The 12,853-nt window shown below is 37.8% G+C and overlaps 1 protein-coding gene across 1 annotated transcript in view; it reads left to right on the top strand.

The window, feature by feature from the left end:
- The first annotated feature begins 883 nt into the window (after positions 1–883).
- Positions 884–12,853, top strand: part of CCDC181 (coiled-coil domain containing 181) — a 69,090-nt gene continuing 57,120 nt past the window's right edge. Inside the window, exon 1 of the mRNA XM_087437743.1 lies at positions 884–961. The gene's annotated coding sequence lies outside the window, so the exon portion shown is untranslated. The remainder of the gene's footprint in view (positions 962–12,853) is intronic.

Below are 12,853 nucleotides of genomic sequence, written 5' to 3'. Positions count from 1 at the left end.
ATCAGAAGCTTTTATGCCCTCCCCCCCTTATTTTTAATTTATATTTTGAAAAGCTCTTCTGGGGATACAAGGATGGAAAAGTCATGATTCCTGCTCTCAAGGACCTTAAAATGTGTGATAAGAAAAAAGTAGAAAGAATAACGTAAATGCCCAACTGCAATACAAGATGGTGTGTTAGGTACTGTAACAATTCAAAGGCTTGGGTCTCGAAGAGAAGAAGGACATTGGGAAAATAATTGAGTGGCTTCCTGAAGATGGCGGCATTTGCGTTGGCTATGCCGGATGGGTAGGATTTTAAAGAAATTCGGAAAGGGGAACTGTGTAGTGGAGAAAGGGACATAAATAAATGTATAAAGGCTGGAAAGTGTGGGGGTGCGATCAGCAAGAAATAGGAGTAGGGTGAGAGAAAGTTGAAAAGACAGTTTGGGGTTATTTCCCAATGTCTATTAATTGGAGATGGAAATGGGGAATAATGATTAAGCTTATCTTTAAGAAGTTTAATTTGGCAGCAGTGTATAGGATGAATTTTATGGGAAGATACTACCTAAAATTGCTAGTTGAATGGCCATTTCCATTGGCGAGGTGTCTGTGAGGAAGGCGTTTATGACTTACTGCAGTGGAAGAAACAGATAGGACTGACTTGAGGTTACTCAATTAACATTCTAGAATGTGTGCCCATATTTCAAAAGGTGGCTTAGAAAATGGCAGTCACCTGCTCAAGATCACACACCTGTGAAGTGGAGAAGCCTGGATGGGATTCTGATTCCCACCCTACACTGCACATTAATGGTCACTTCCGCGCCTGTACCCTTCTCAAGTCTGTAGGGATTAGACTGCAGTGGGAAGAGGGGGCGGGAGGGAGCGGACCTAGCTCAGAGCACGGCTCCAGAGGACGAACGCCAGGCAGGGCACCGGCAGCTGCAGGATGGATGTGCCCGAGGGGCTGTCCTAGGATGGCTGGGTAAGTGGCAGAGGACTGAGGAGTCTCGGGGTACAAGTTGTGGGGGTAGGGTGGGACAAAGCTGCAGAAAAGCTGAAGCTCGACTTCCCGGCCACCGCCTCCCTCAGTCCCCATGATCCGGAAGCGGGTGTGCCAGCCTGTGGAGGGCGGGGCGTGCCCGCTTCTCTTGCTCCCGCCCTGTCCCGGTGGGCGGGTGGGGGGTGCCGCGCCTGCGCATTACAGCCCGCCGCCGGCTGCGCTCCGCGGGGCGGCCGCGGTGCCCTCGCGCGCTTTCCCAGCGGGGCGGCTCTCCGTCCGGGCCCGCGCAGGAGGGGAAGTGGGACTCGGAGAAGCCCCAGCTGTGGGCCGCAGTTACCGTTTCTGAAACTCCTCCTCCGGAAACCGCGACCAACCGCAGCGTGAGGGAAACCCCCGGTGAAGGTCGGCGGCTGCTGTCTGTGACGTATGAAACGTCTTCGGTAATCAGTCCGGACGGCTACAAATCACTCTGCAATCGTTTTTACCAAATTGTCGTCTTTTAAAATAAGTGAACACAGCGGGCAACAGCCCTTTCCAGAGGACACTCTTACCCTCCAGGAAAATGACAAGACGAATCTCAGCTAAGAAAATTCAACCTCCTGCCCCAAATGCTGAAATGTTAACAAAACTATTTAATACTTAAATATTTAAAACCCTAAACTTATTCATCTGTTTGATATAGTTCCATCTTCTGCCCACACCACCACCACCCTCTTTTTTTTTCTGATATCAAACTGCATGACTTGACCATCATTCCCTGCAGGAAGCCAAAACTCCTGGAAGACCTACCTGCGATGTTCTGGGAGAGTTTATACAAGTGGACCTTGAACTCTAGATCAGTACTTACAGATGGAGCACTTGGACAGAAACAGCTACCTGGAAATTCTTGCCTGAGTCTTGTGCTTGACTGATTAAGAAGCCATAGGCCAGAGAATCTGTCTGTCCTTAGGGAAATTATCCAAGTCGGCTTAATGATCTGTTTTTATCTCCACCTCTTGTACTTAATTCCCAGTTATAGTTTTTTGATTCTTTGCTCCCCATCCTGATTTTTTATTTGCATTTTGGTCTCCATTCCTTAGGTATAAGCCATTTCATACTTACCCAAAGTGATTCCTCCATATTCACTTAAATAAAAAAATATCTAGCTCTGTCTAGTGATACCAAGGACTCCAGCATTAAGCCAGGGATTCTAGGTGGGAGCTAAAGTAGTCCCAGATGGTAAAAACCCCTGGCTTATAGTAGAAGCAATATTTTAAAAATCATCTCTAAAGAAAAGCATTCCCTTTTAAGCCCCTGCACTGATAGAGTTATGCACAGTGTGGAATAGAAAATCACAGAGAAGAGGATACGTTAATCTTCAATAAGTAGCCTCATAAGAAGTGACCTAAAATCCTACCTCATAATGTACAATAAAATGTTGCTAATTGGATTTACTTGTGGTTGGCAAATATTCTGGTCCCATGGTTATTTTAACATTGTTTCAAGGTTTTAAAAGCCTCATGTGTTCATGGTAGGAAATTTGGGAAATATAAAAAAGCATAGGGAATAATTATTACTCTTAATATTTGTCAACTCGAATCCCATATGCATGACTTTTATTCTCTCACAACCCCCAACAAACCACATAGAGCATAAGTAGTTAATAGAACACTTAGTGACAGATCACTCTCAGATCAAATAAATATATAAAATATTTACGATTATAAATTAATGTTATAAAAATTAAATGCATTATTTTAAAAATCACCAAAGATATAAATAAGCAACCATGAGTAAGAATCAGCAGAAACAACAAACAACAGGTTAAGAGTCCTAATGATTTCAGATATTGGAATTACCAGATACAGAATATGAAATGAATATGTATAAAATGTTCAACATAAAAGATGAAATTATAAAAATGAGCAAGTAACAAGAGACTAATAAAAATGAAAAGACTGACTTGATTTTCAAAGTACTTAAAGATATATTTTAGAAATTAAAAATAGAAATGTTGAAGTTAAAATTCAATGGATGATGTCTCATAAATTGCTGGTGGAAGTGTAAATTGGTACAACTCCTTTGAAGAGCATTTTGGTATTTTCCTTTGAAGTCAAAGATATGCATACTCTATGAGCCAGCAATTCCACTCTGAGGTATACACCATAGAGCTGCACTTTCAAACATGGCAACTACTAGACACTTGGGACTGCAGGCATACCTCGTTTTATTGTGCTTTGCTCTGTTGTGCTTCACGGATATTGCATTTTTTACAAATTATTACCCTCCACCAGCAAAAGAGTACAACTTGCTGAAGGCTCAGATGACAGTTAGCATTTTTTAGCAACAAAGTAGTTTCTTAATTTTTTATTTATTTGTTGTTTTGGTGAGGAAGATTGGCCCTGAGCAAACATCTGTGCCAATCCTCCTCTATTTTATTTGTGAGATGCCACCACAGCATGGTTTGACAAGTGGTGTGTAGGTCCACACCCAGGATCCGAACCCATGAACCCTGGGCCACTGAAGCAGGGTGCACAAACTTAACCACTATGCCACCAAGCCTGCCCTAGCAATAAAGTATTTTTAAATTAAGGTGTGTACATTGTTTTTTTAAGACATAATGCTATTGCACACTTTATAATAGACTACAGTATAGTGTAAACATAACTTTTTTTTTTTTTGGTGAGGAAGATTAGCCCTGAACTAACATCTGTTGCCAATCTTCCTCTTTTTGCTGAGGAAGATTGGCCCTGAGGTAACATCTGTGCCCATCTTCCTCTATTTTATATGTGGGACATTGCCACAGCATAGTTTGATGAACTGTGCATAGGTCCACACCCAGGATTCGAACCTGCGAACCCCGGGCCGCCGGAGCAGAGCATGCAAACTTAACCACTACGCCACTGGGCTGGCCTCCATAAACATGAGTTTCCAGCACTGGGAAACTGGGAAAAATTTGTGTGACTCCCTTTATTGCGATATTGACTTTATTGCAGTCTGGAACTAAACCTGGGATATATCTGAGGTATGCCTGTGTTGAGTGAGTACTAGAAATGTAACTATAGAGGATTGAAAAATTAATATACCAGAGCTACAAGTGACAATTTCAATGAATCTTATGAACATAGTTTTGAGGAAAAGAACTAAGATACAATAGAATATATTAATACAATTCCATTTGTTCAAAAGTAGACAAACTATATTGTTTAAATCTATATACATAAGTGGTAAAAGTATAAAACAAAGAAATGATTAAAAGTCTAGCAAGTATTTACTTTGAAGGAGTGGAAGAGAGGTATGATTAAGAAGGGGCACACAGCATCCTGGGGTACTTGTGTTTTATTGCTTGACTAGGAAGATGATACACGTGTGCTTGCTATATAATTCTTTGTTATACAATACATTTATGTTTTATGTTCTTTTCTATATGTTCATTAAATTTCACACTAAAAACACTTTAAGGGCCAGCCCGGTGGCTTAGCAGTTAAGTGCACGCGCTCCGCTGCTGGCGGCCCGGGTTCGGATCCCGGGCGTGCACCGACGCACCGCTTCTCCAGCCATGCTGAGGCTGCGTCCCACATACAGCAACTAGAAGGATGTGCAGCTATGACATACAACTATCTGCTGGGGCTTTGGGGGAAAAAATAAATAAATAAAATCTAAAAACACTTTAAAAACTCAATAACTAGGTTAAATAGCATATTAAATACAGCTGAAAAGAGCATCAGTGAAGTAGAAAATAAAACTGAAGAAATTACCTAGTATGCAGTAAAGAGACAAGGCCTTGACAAACATAAAAAGAGATTAGGATATATTGTAGGATATTGCCTTTCTTCCATTCTATCTATGGCTACAATATGACATAATTTTGCAGAACTAATAAAAACAAGAATCCACAGATATAAGAATCACAGTGTATCCAAAGCATAATGACTAAAAACAACGAAATCCACACCTAGACACATAGTAAAATTGCAATTAACGTAGGACAAAGTTATGTTGTAGAAGTTGTATTATAGAAGTTATGCTATAGAATCAAAGTTACAATATAGAAAATCATAAAAGCAGCCAGACAGTAAAGACAGATCATCTGTAAAAGAACACAGTTAGCTGACAGCCAGTTTCTCAAGAGCAACAGTGGAAGCCAGAAGACAGTGTAATGAACTCTTCAAATTACTGAGAGAAAATAACTGTCTACCTAGAATTGTGTACCCAGAATAATGACCTTTTAGGGACAAGAGTAAAATAAAATATTTACATATAAACAAAAATGGAAAAAGTTTACACCAACAATAGATTATCTCAGGAAAAAGGAACAAGACTCTAATAGGAAGATCTGATATACGAGAAGCTGGGATGAAGCTAGGAGAAGCTAGGAGTAAGCATTTACATAAATCTACATGAACATTAATTTTATTAATTAATAATGATAATGTATTTTGTGGTTTATATTTTAAAATAAAATAGTAGACATGGAGAGTATATAAATTGGGCTTATGAGGGATGCTTAGAAATAAAGTGTTCTAAACTACTTATGTTATTCATGAGGAATATTGAGATACAGATTAGATTAGATTTTGTTACATCAGGTATCATAGTGAAGTATAAAGAGAAGCAAAGGATAAAAGTAGAGTGTATAATTTACCAAGCAGTTGAGGGAATAAACTAGAATAAAAACAAACGTAATGGATGATTTTAGCAGCAGTAGTCATGCAACCTGGCTGTGTGAAGCTTCCCACAGTGTTGTGGCCATAGGGACCCAGACACTTGCCCTCCCCACCACAAACCACTGCCAAGAAGCTCGAACTGAAGGTCAATTTAGCTGAAGGGATAGTAAAGGAAGAGCTCTGGAGGACATTGGCAAGGTTGTCAGCTAAACCAATTCCTGCAGAAGTTGAAACCAAAACAAAAAGGGCAATAGGAAAGGATAAATCTTCTGCCCAAAAATTGCAAATGAAAAAAGGGAGCAAAAGGCAAACAGACTGAAATGGCTATCCAAGAAGCTAAAGACAAATTACCTGCAGAAATTGAAGAAAGTAAAAATGAGGAGCAATCAGCCTCTAGATAAGCAGGAGAGAGAAAAAGTCAGTCTGATTAACATCATTTATCAAATCTTAGTTGTTCCTGTATCCTTATTACAAACCAGAGAAATATTTTTATAACCTATGTTGTAAATGCAAAGTTTAAAAAATAGCTCTAAAAACGTGTTTTTAGAAGGAGGTAATACCACCTCTTCTGACTGAGTGTGTGTGTGTGTGTGTGTGTGTGTGTGTGTGTGTGTGTACAGACTTTTTTAAAAGAAGTCATGTGCTGGTTATTTTTCTGAACAACCAAAACATGTTGGGATATTGGCTTAAGAGAGGCTTTCACTGTCAAGGAGGGCAGTTTTCCTCTATTTTGAAGTGTAACTAAATGGCACTTTGGAGTTACAGTTATTCACGTAATATGCCTTAAATATTTCAAACTACTTAATATCTATCTCCATGCTGTTGCTTCTTATATAGAGAGAAAGGATTGCTCCTAACGAAAACTGCTCCCTAATCTTGGCTTTCCCTATCAGAAACGTTAATGTTCTGTTAAAGATTGGAAATTTTAGGGTATGTAGTGTGTATGATACTAAATTGTGAATTAGTGGGGCTTTAAATCTAACAGTTTATTGATATTTGATGATATTAGTGCCTAATATATTTAAAGGACAACTTGCCTCCAAATTTTAAGCTGCAAAGTCACTGGAATAACTACTTAAAAAAGAATTACAACTACACAATATTTTAGATTTATGGTACTTAAATTTAAAGATTTCTTTACAAATTATTCATAATGTCTGCATAGTAATCAAATAAAATCACAATTATGAAAGAAAAAATAAAAATATAATAATTTAAACAAAAAACATGCAAAACCATGAAATGACCCAAATGCCCATTGACAAGAGAATGAATAGAAAAATTTTGGTATAGTATAATAATATAATGTTACACAGTGGCAAAAATAAACAAATATAATTACATGCAAAACATTTACAAATTTTAGAAGATCATTATACTGTTAAGTGAGAAAAAATCAAATAGCTGGTGTGTCCATGCTGCATTATACCATTTAAAAAATAAGCTCAGGGCCGGCCCCATGGTTTATCAGTTGAGCGTGCGTGAACCACTACTGGCGGCCCGGGTTCAGATCCTAGGCGCGAACCGATGCACCACTTCTCTGGCCATGCTGAGGCCACGTCCCACATACAGCAACTAGAAGGATGTGCAACTATGACGTACAACTATCTACTGGGGCTTTGGGGGGGGGGAAAAGGAGGAGGATTGGCAATAGATGTTAGCTCGGAGCTGGTCTTCCTCAGCAAAAAGAAGAGGATTAGCATGGATGTTAGCTCAGGGCTGATCTTCCTCACAAAAAAAATAAATAAAAAAATAAATAAATAAATAAAGTCTTTATTTAAAAAAATAATAAGCTCAAAAGAAGTAAATGAAATAATGTTTTGGTTAAGAATAACATACATAAATGGTAAAAAAAAATTTAAATGAATGTAATGATATACTCAAAATTCGTGATAGTGGTTACCTTTTTTGGTAAGATAGGAAGATGGCAGAGGTAGATCACAAATACCGGTAATGTTTTTATTTTGGTAGGTGAGTTGTATTATACTTTATAATTTACATACATATTTATATATATATATATTCTTTTGTGTGTATCAAATATAATATTTCTCCAAAGAGTAAATCATTGCCAACTTCCTGTGAATTTTGATCAGTATTTCTATGATCCTTCTGCTCCCTCTCCCAGAATTTAGGCCAGTTATGGTTAAGATCCTGAAGAAAACATTTTCTCCTGAGTAGGAGAAATCTAATAGTTGCCTCCTTTTATTGTAAGCTTTCAATTTCTCCCTAATGTCTGGTTAACCCCCAAATATTAACCTCAATTAATGGAGCACGTCTGCAAAATATCTGAACAAACACAAAAATATGAAAATACTGTATCTACAATCATGCACCACATAACATTTTGGTCGACAGACCGTAATTGCAATGGTGGTCCCATAAGATTAGTACCATATAGCCTAGGTGTGTAGTAGGTTATACCATCTAGGTTTGTGTAAGTACTGTAGGAGAGGAAGAAATTTCCTCTACCCTTCTAGGTTCTTCTGGCTGGTCTAAGAATTAAATTAACATGAGACAGATTAACAGGAGAAAAACAAACAAAAGTTTAATAACATGTATACATGGGAGAAACTCAGGAAAACCGAGTAACTTGCCAAAAAGGGCTGAAGCCTTTCACCTTAAATACCATCCTCAGCTAAAGACAAAAGAAGATGTTAGGGACGAGGAGAGTCAGGGACTTCAAAGGGAAGGAAGGTAATTCACAGGTAGATGAAAAGGAGCAAGTGTTTGGAAAACAAGTGTTTGGCCACACAGAAACACAAGAACACAGAGGGGCCCAACAAACAGGCTTTTCTAAGTTCCTCCCTGTCTACCACCTAGTTCATGTGATGCTAAGATGATAACTCACTTCCTGGGACAAGGTTTTCTTTTTTTTATCTGAATTCTTTTAGGCAGTGAAGGAGGAAGTAATAAGAAAAACTTTCTGAGTCATTTGTTTCTAAAAACTAATTGGCCTAAAATAATCCTTATGTTGCAGAGACATATATTGGAGTGACAAATTTTGTTCCCCTTCAGTACACTCTACGATGTTCACACAACGAGGAAATCACCTAATGACACATTTCTCAGAATGTATCCCCCTCATTAAGTGAGGCACGACTGTATTTGTAATATTATTTTAGAGTTGGCAAATAATTTTGTGAGGAATTACCTACACTCACAGAACCTTCACTTACCTAAAGAGTAAAATGAGTGAGGGTATTTTCATTCTATGGAGCAATGGAGATAAAAAAATATCCATTTCTTCTGTGTTAACTATATTGTACTCCAATAGCGTTGAAATATAGATTTCACTTTTTCCTAATGAAAAATATTATGAAGTGAAAAAAAATACATCTAAAAGAAGGAAGTCATGCTTCTTCTAACTACTACAAAAATGGCTGTTTTATAATGAAGACATTCTGAAAATGGAGAAAGTCAGCTGTGGGTTTGAAACTGTTTCAATACTGCATCTGTTGGGTCCTAAGGAAGAAAGAGACACCAAAAGCAACAACTTGAGTAATGCTCTTGAGAATCCACAGGTGTCGTGCAGATGGAGGAGTCTGGTGTCCCTTTGAAAAAGAAGCCCACCACTGCAAGGGAGAGGTCATTTCAATATTCATTTAAGTAGGATTCATCAGCTTTGCAAATGTCTTATTCTCCTGCTCCTATGGTGGCAATTATGATTCCAGGAATGCATTTCCTCACTGATGCCCACTTGTAGGGAGGGGCATTCACTTTAGGCTCTTTTAAATGTCTACTCTTAGGGCCAGAAAAGGGGGCAAAAATGGCTGTGGAGAACAAAAGGTGAGAACTGGGCGGGGGGGGGGGGGGAATGAGGGAAAAGAGTAAAAACAAAAAGGAGAATGAGTGTAGGAGCAACATTTCTAAGAGTAGAGGCTCTGCTGCATGCTTGCAGTCATGGAGCTCCTTACTATAATATGAAGCAGAGTGAGCAACAAAAATATGGGCTCCCTGTGGAAGTGGCAGATTCTGTGTCCCTCACGTTCTTCTAGGAGAGACTGAATGACCATGTATGTGTGTATTACACTAGGAAAGGCTTGTATGAAAATCCAGCAGTTTATAAAAATTTGTTTAGTCTCTGGAATAAAACAGAAGTTTCACATTTATTACTATTTAATGTGCAAGTCATAAATTGTAGTGTTCATACAATACTATATTTTACAGAGATAAGGTTTGTCACTGAATGGTTCAAATTACTATTAACCAAATTATGACTGGTTAGTTATTTCAGAAAAGTGTAAAAAATTCTAATGGAAATATAACTTCTATCCCAATTATATTTTACTCTGTTTAATAAAGCGGTTTGGTTCTTGGATAGAGTAGGCATTGACTGAAAGGATGCATATTTTGCTGAGTCATCTTCCTTAATATCTCATAGCATTTCTTTTCTTTTTTTAAATCCTTCCATCCTTTCTCAAATTTATTTTGCTTCACATTATTACATATTTCTTCAAGAAATGAAAATTATAAATGAATCTAGACTACAGCCAAGAATAATGGCATTCGTTTATACCTTAATGACCAGAAATTTGCAACAATTTATGGCACTTCTATTTTCATACTACTGTAGACCTGGATAGGTAATTTTATTTTCTCTCACTCAAGATCTTCTGGATGTAAGTGGTAGAGAAAGAGGAAAATAATTCTCAGTTAAATGTGATTATTGTTTTTGTTATTCTTGAAAATATTGTTTTGTTTTCAGAATTAAAACAAAACATAAACCCAAATTAAATATATTCCTAATCTAACTTAACTCCTTGTTAGCCAAATTCCTGTAGTGTCTGTAGCCAGCCAAAGGTGAAGAACACTTGATGAGGGGAATTTGGATTGGAAGGAGACACTGGTTTATTGGAAATATTTTATTTTATTTATTTTTTAATTTTGTGTGTGTGCGTGTGTGTGTGTGTGTGTGAGGAAGATTAGCCCCGAGCTAACATCTGTTGTCAATCCTCCTCTTTTTTTGCTGAGGAAGATTGGCCCTGGGCTAACATCCACACCCATCCTCCTCTGCTTTATACGTGGGACACCTGCCATAGCATGGCTTGATGAGCGGTGCGTAAGTCTGCATCTGGGATCCAAACACGCAAACCCCAGGGCTGCTAAAGCGGAGCGCGTGAACTTAACCACTATGCCACTGGGCCGGCCCCAGGAAATATTTTATTTTTGGAAATTTTACAAAAACGTATTTTCACGTAAACACATTGTTAGGGGCCCTCCTAGGGCCATAAAAGGAACTTGCACAGGTGAGAAGCCCTGAAACTTAAGCTTCATTAGCTTCATGTTAAATCCTCCTCTGCTTGAACCTCTGTGTCCTTTTAGCTACTGCTCCATTTCTCCTTTTTCTTTATAGCAAAACTCCTTGGAAATAACTGTCAATACTGCTGTCTCTATTTACTCTCCTTTATTTTGTTTAGGATCCCACCATTTCACTAAAACTACTATCACAACAGTGGTTCTTGGTCCTCATTATATTTGTCACAGTGAACACATCCTTCCCTTGGCTTCTGGAACACAGCTGTCTCTGGATTCTCTCTATATACCTCACTGGTGATTCCTGAGTCTTGTTTACTGGTTCTTCCTCTTCTTCCTGGCAGCTAAATGTTGGAACACCCTGAGGCTTACTTCTCTGATCTTTTTTCCCCTCCTTATCTACATTCCCTCTCTGTGTGTCTTCATCTAGTCCCATGGCTTTATAAACCACGTATACACTGATCACTCTCAAATTTATATATGTATATATTTATACATACAGCCCTTTCTCTGCTCTGAATTCCAGACTCATATATCCAACTGCTTATTTCTATCTCTACTTGACTGCCTAATTAATTACAACGGAACCCAAAAACAAACGCCCACCCTGCTTGTCCTGGATCTCAGTGAATGGCCATTTCATTCTTCCATTTGTACAAGCTGAATAAAAGCATTAAGTCATCCTTGACTCCTGTCTCCTTTCACTCACTCCTCACCCTATGTATTAGCAAATCCTATTGACAATATTTCTCCCCATCTTTTCATGTCGTCTTTCTCTTATTGCATCAGCTTCAGCATTATGCAATTCTCTGTGAAGTCGTTCATTTATACTTGTTGCCTACAACCAGGGAATGGGGGAGAGCCTGGGACAGAACTCATTTGTTTTGCTCTGCATTTCCCTTGCTCCCTTAAAAGGAAGGGAGTGGCAACCAACACAACACCTTTTGCTCTCCTTTCCAAAAATATTTTGCTTCACTGCCACGTTAGGCCAAATAAAGGTGCAAATAAAAGTAGTCATGACTTTCAAATGTTTAGCCTATAGGATTTCTACTTCCATGCCACCTCCCAACCTCATTTATTGATAATACTACTGTGGTTCACTTATCTTTGTGCTTTAAGCTTATCATAACAACAAAATTTATACTAATTTCTACACTTAAAATTAAATTTTTCATCACATGAGGTCATTGTCAGTATTCTTGAGTCTGGTTATGGATTAGGCAGATAGAAAACAACAATTCTTTATTTTTGAACCCAGGAGTAATGGAGTTAGAGATTGGTTAATTGAAAATCTAGTTGCTTTTTAACATCTCAAGTAGATAATTGTTACATTGGTAGATATACTTGAATTCAGGACTTAGAAATTTTTGTTACTTTTTATTGAAAGCTGCACTGAATATTAACCTTCCACCTTTATAATAAATACAATAACAGTAACTCGCACCAAAACAAAACATATTTCTAATAAACCATGATTTTTATGTCTGGGATAATTTTAAAGTCACCTTTTTCCCCACAAAAACAGAAATGTACCTACACAAAGGCTCAAAATGGGTCATCTTTTTAAACAAAGCTAATAATTCACAAAAGACCATGAATACAACAGGTAACTAGTTGATACACACCTAATAGGTTTTGTTAAAATCAGTCATATAATAACACGTCTGAAGTATTCTTGAATAAAATATCGTGTGAAGAGAAGACTTTATGAACATCCAAAAAAGTGAGCCTTCTTCATAGATAATCCAAGAAATTATCATAAAGTATTCAAATTTTTCCATTATTATAATTAAGAATAATCTTTCTTAAACACACGGTTAGAAATTTACTATCAGCCACACTATGTTGTGTATTTAATGCCTTTTAAACTAATCATAGAAGACAAATACAGTACCTGTGAACTCATTAATATCTTCATAAAAATTAGAACTTGATTCTATTAAGAGGAAGATTTAGGATTTTTGATAGAGTA

This window comes from Ceratotherium simum, chromosome 2 (assembly GCF_057802395.1).
Source record: "Ceratotherium simum simum isolate JZ-2026a chromosome 2, ASM5780239v1, whole genome shotgun sequence".
NCBI lineage: Eukaryota > Metazoa > Chordata > Mammalia > Perissodactyla > Rhinocerotidae > Ceratotherium > Ceratotherium simum.
The sequence above is the reverse complement of the archived record's forward strand: the minus strand, read 5'-3'. Positions and strand labels throughout refer to the sequence as shown.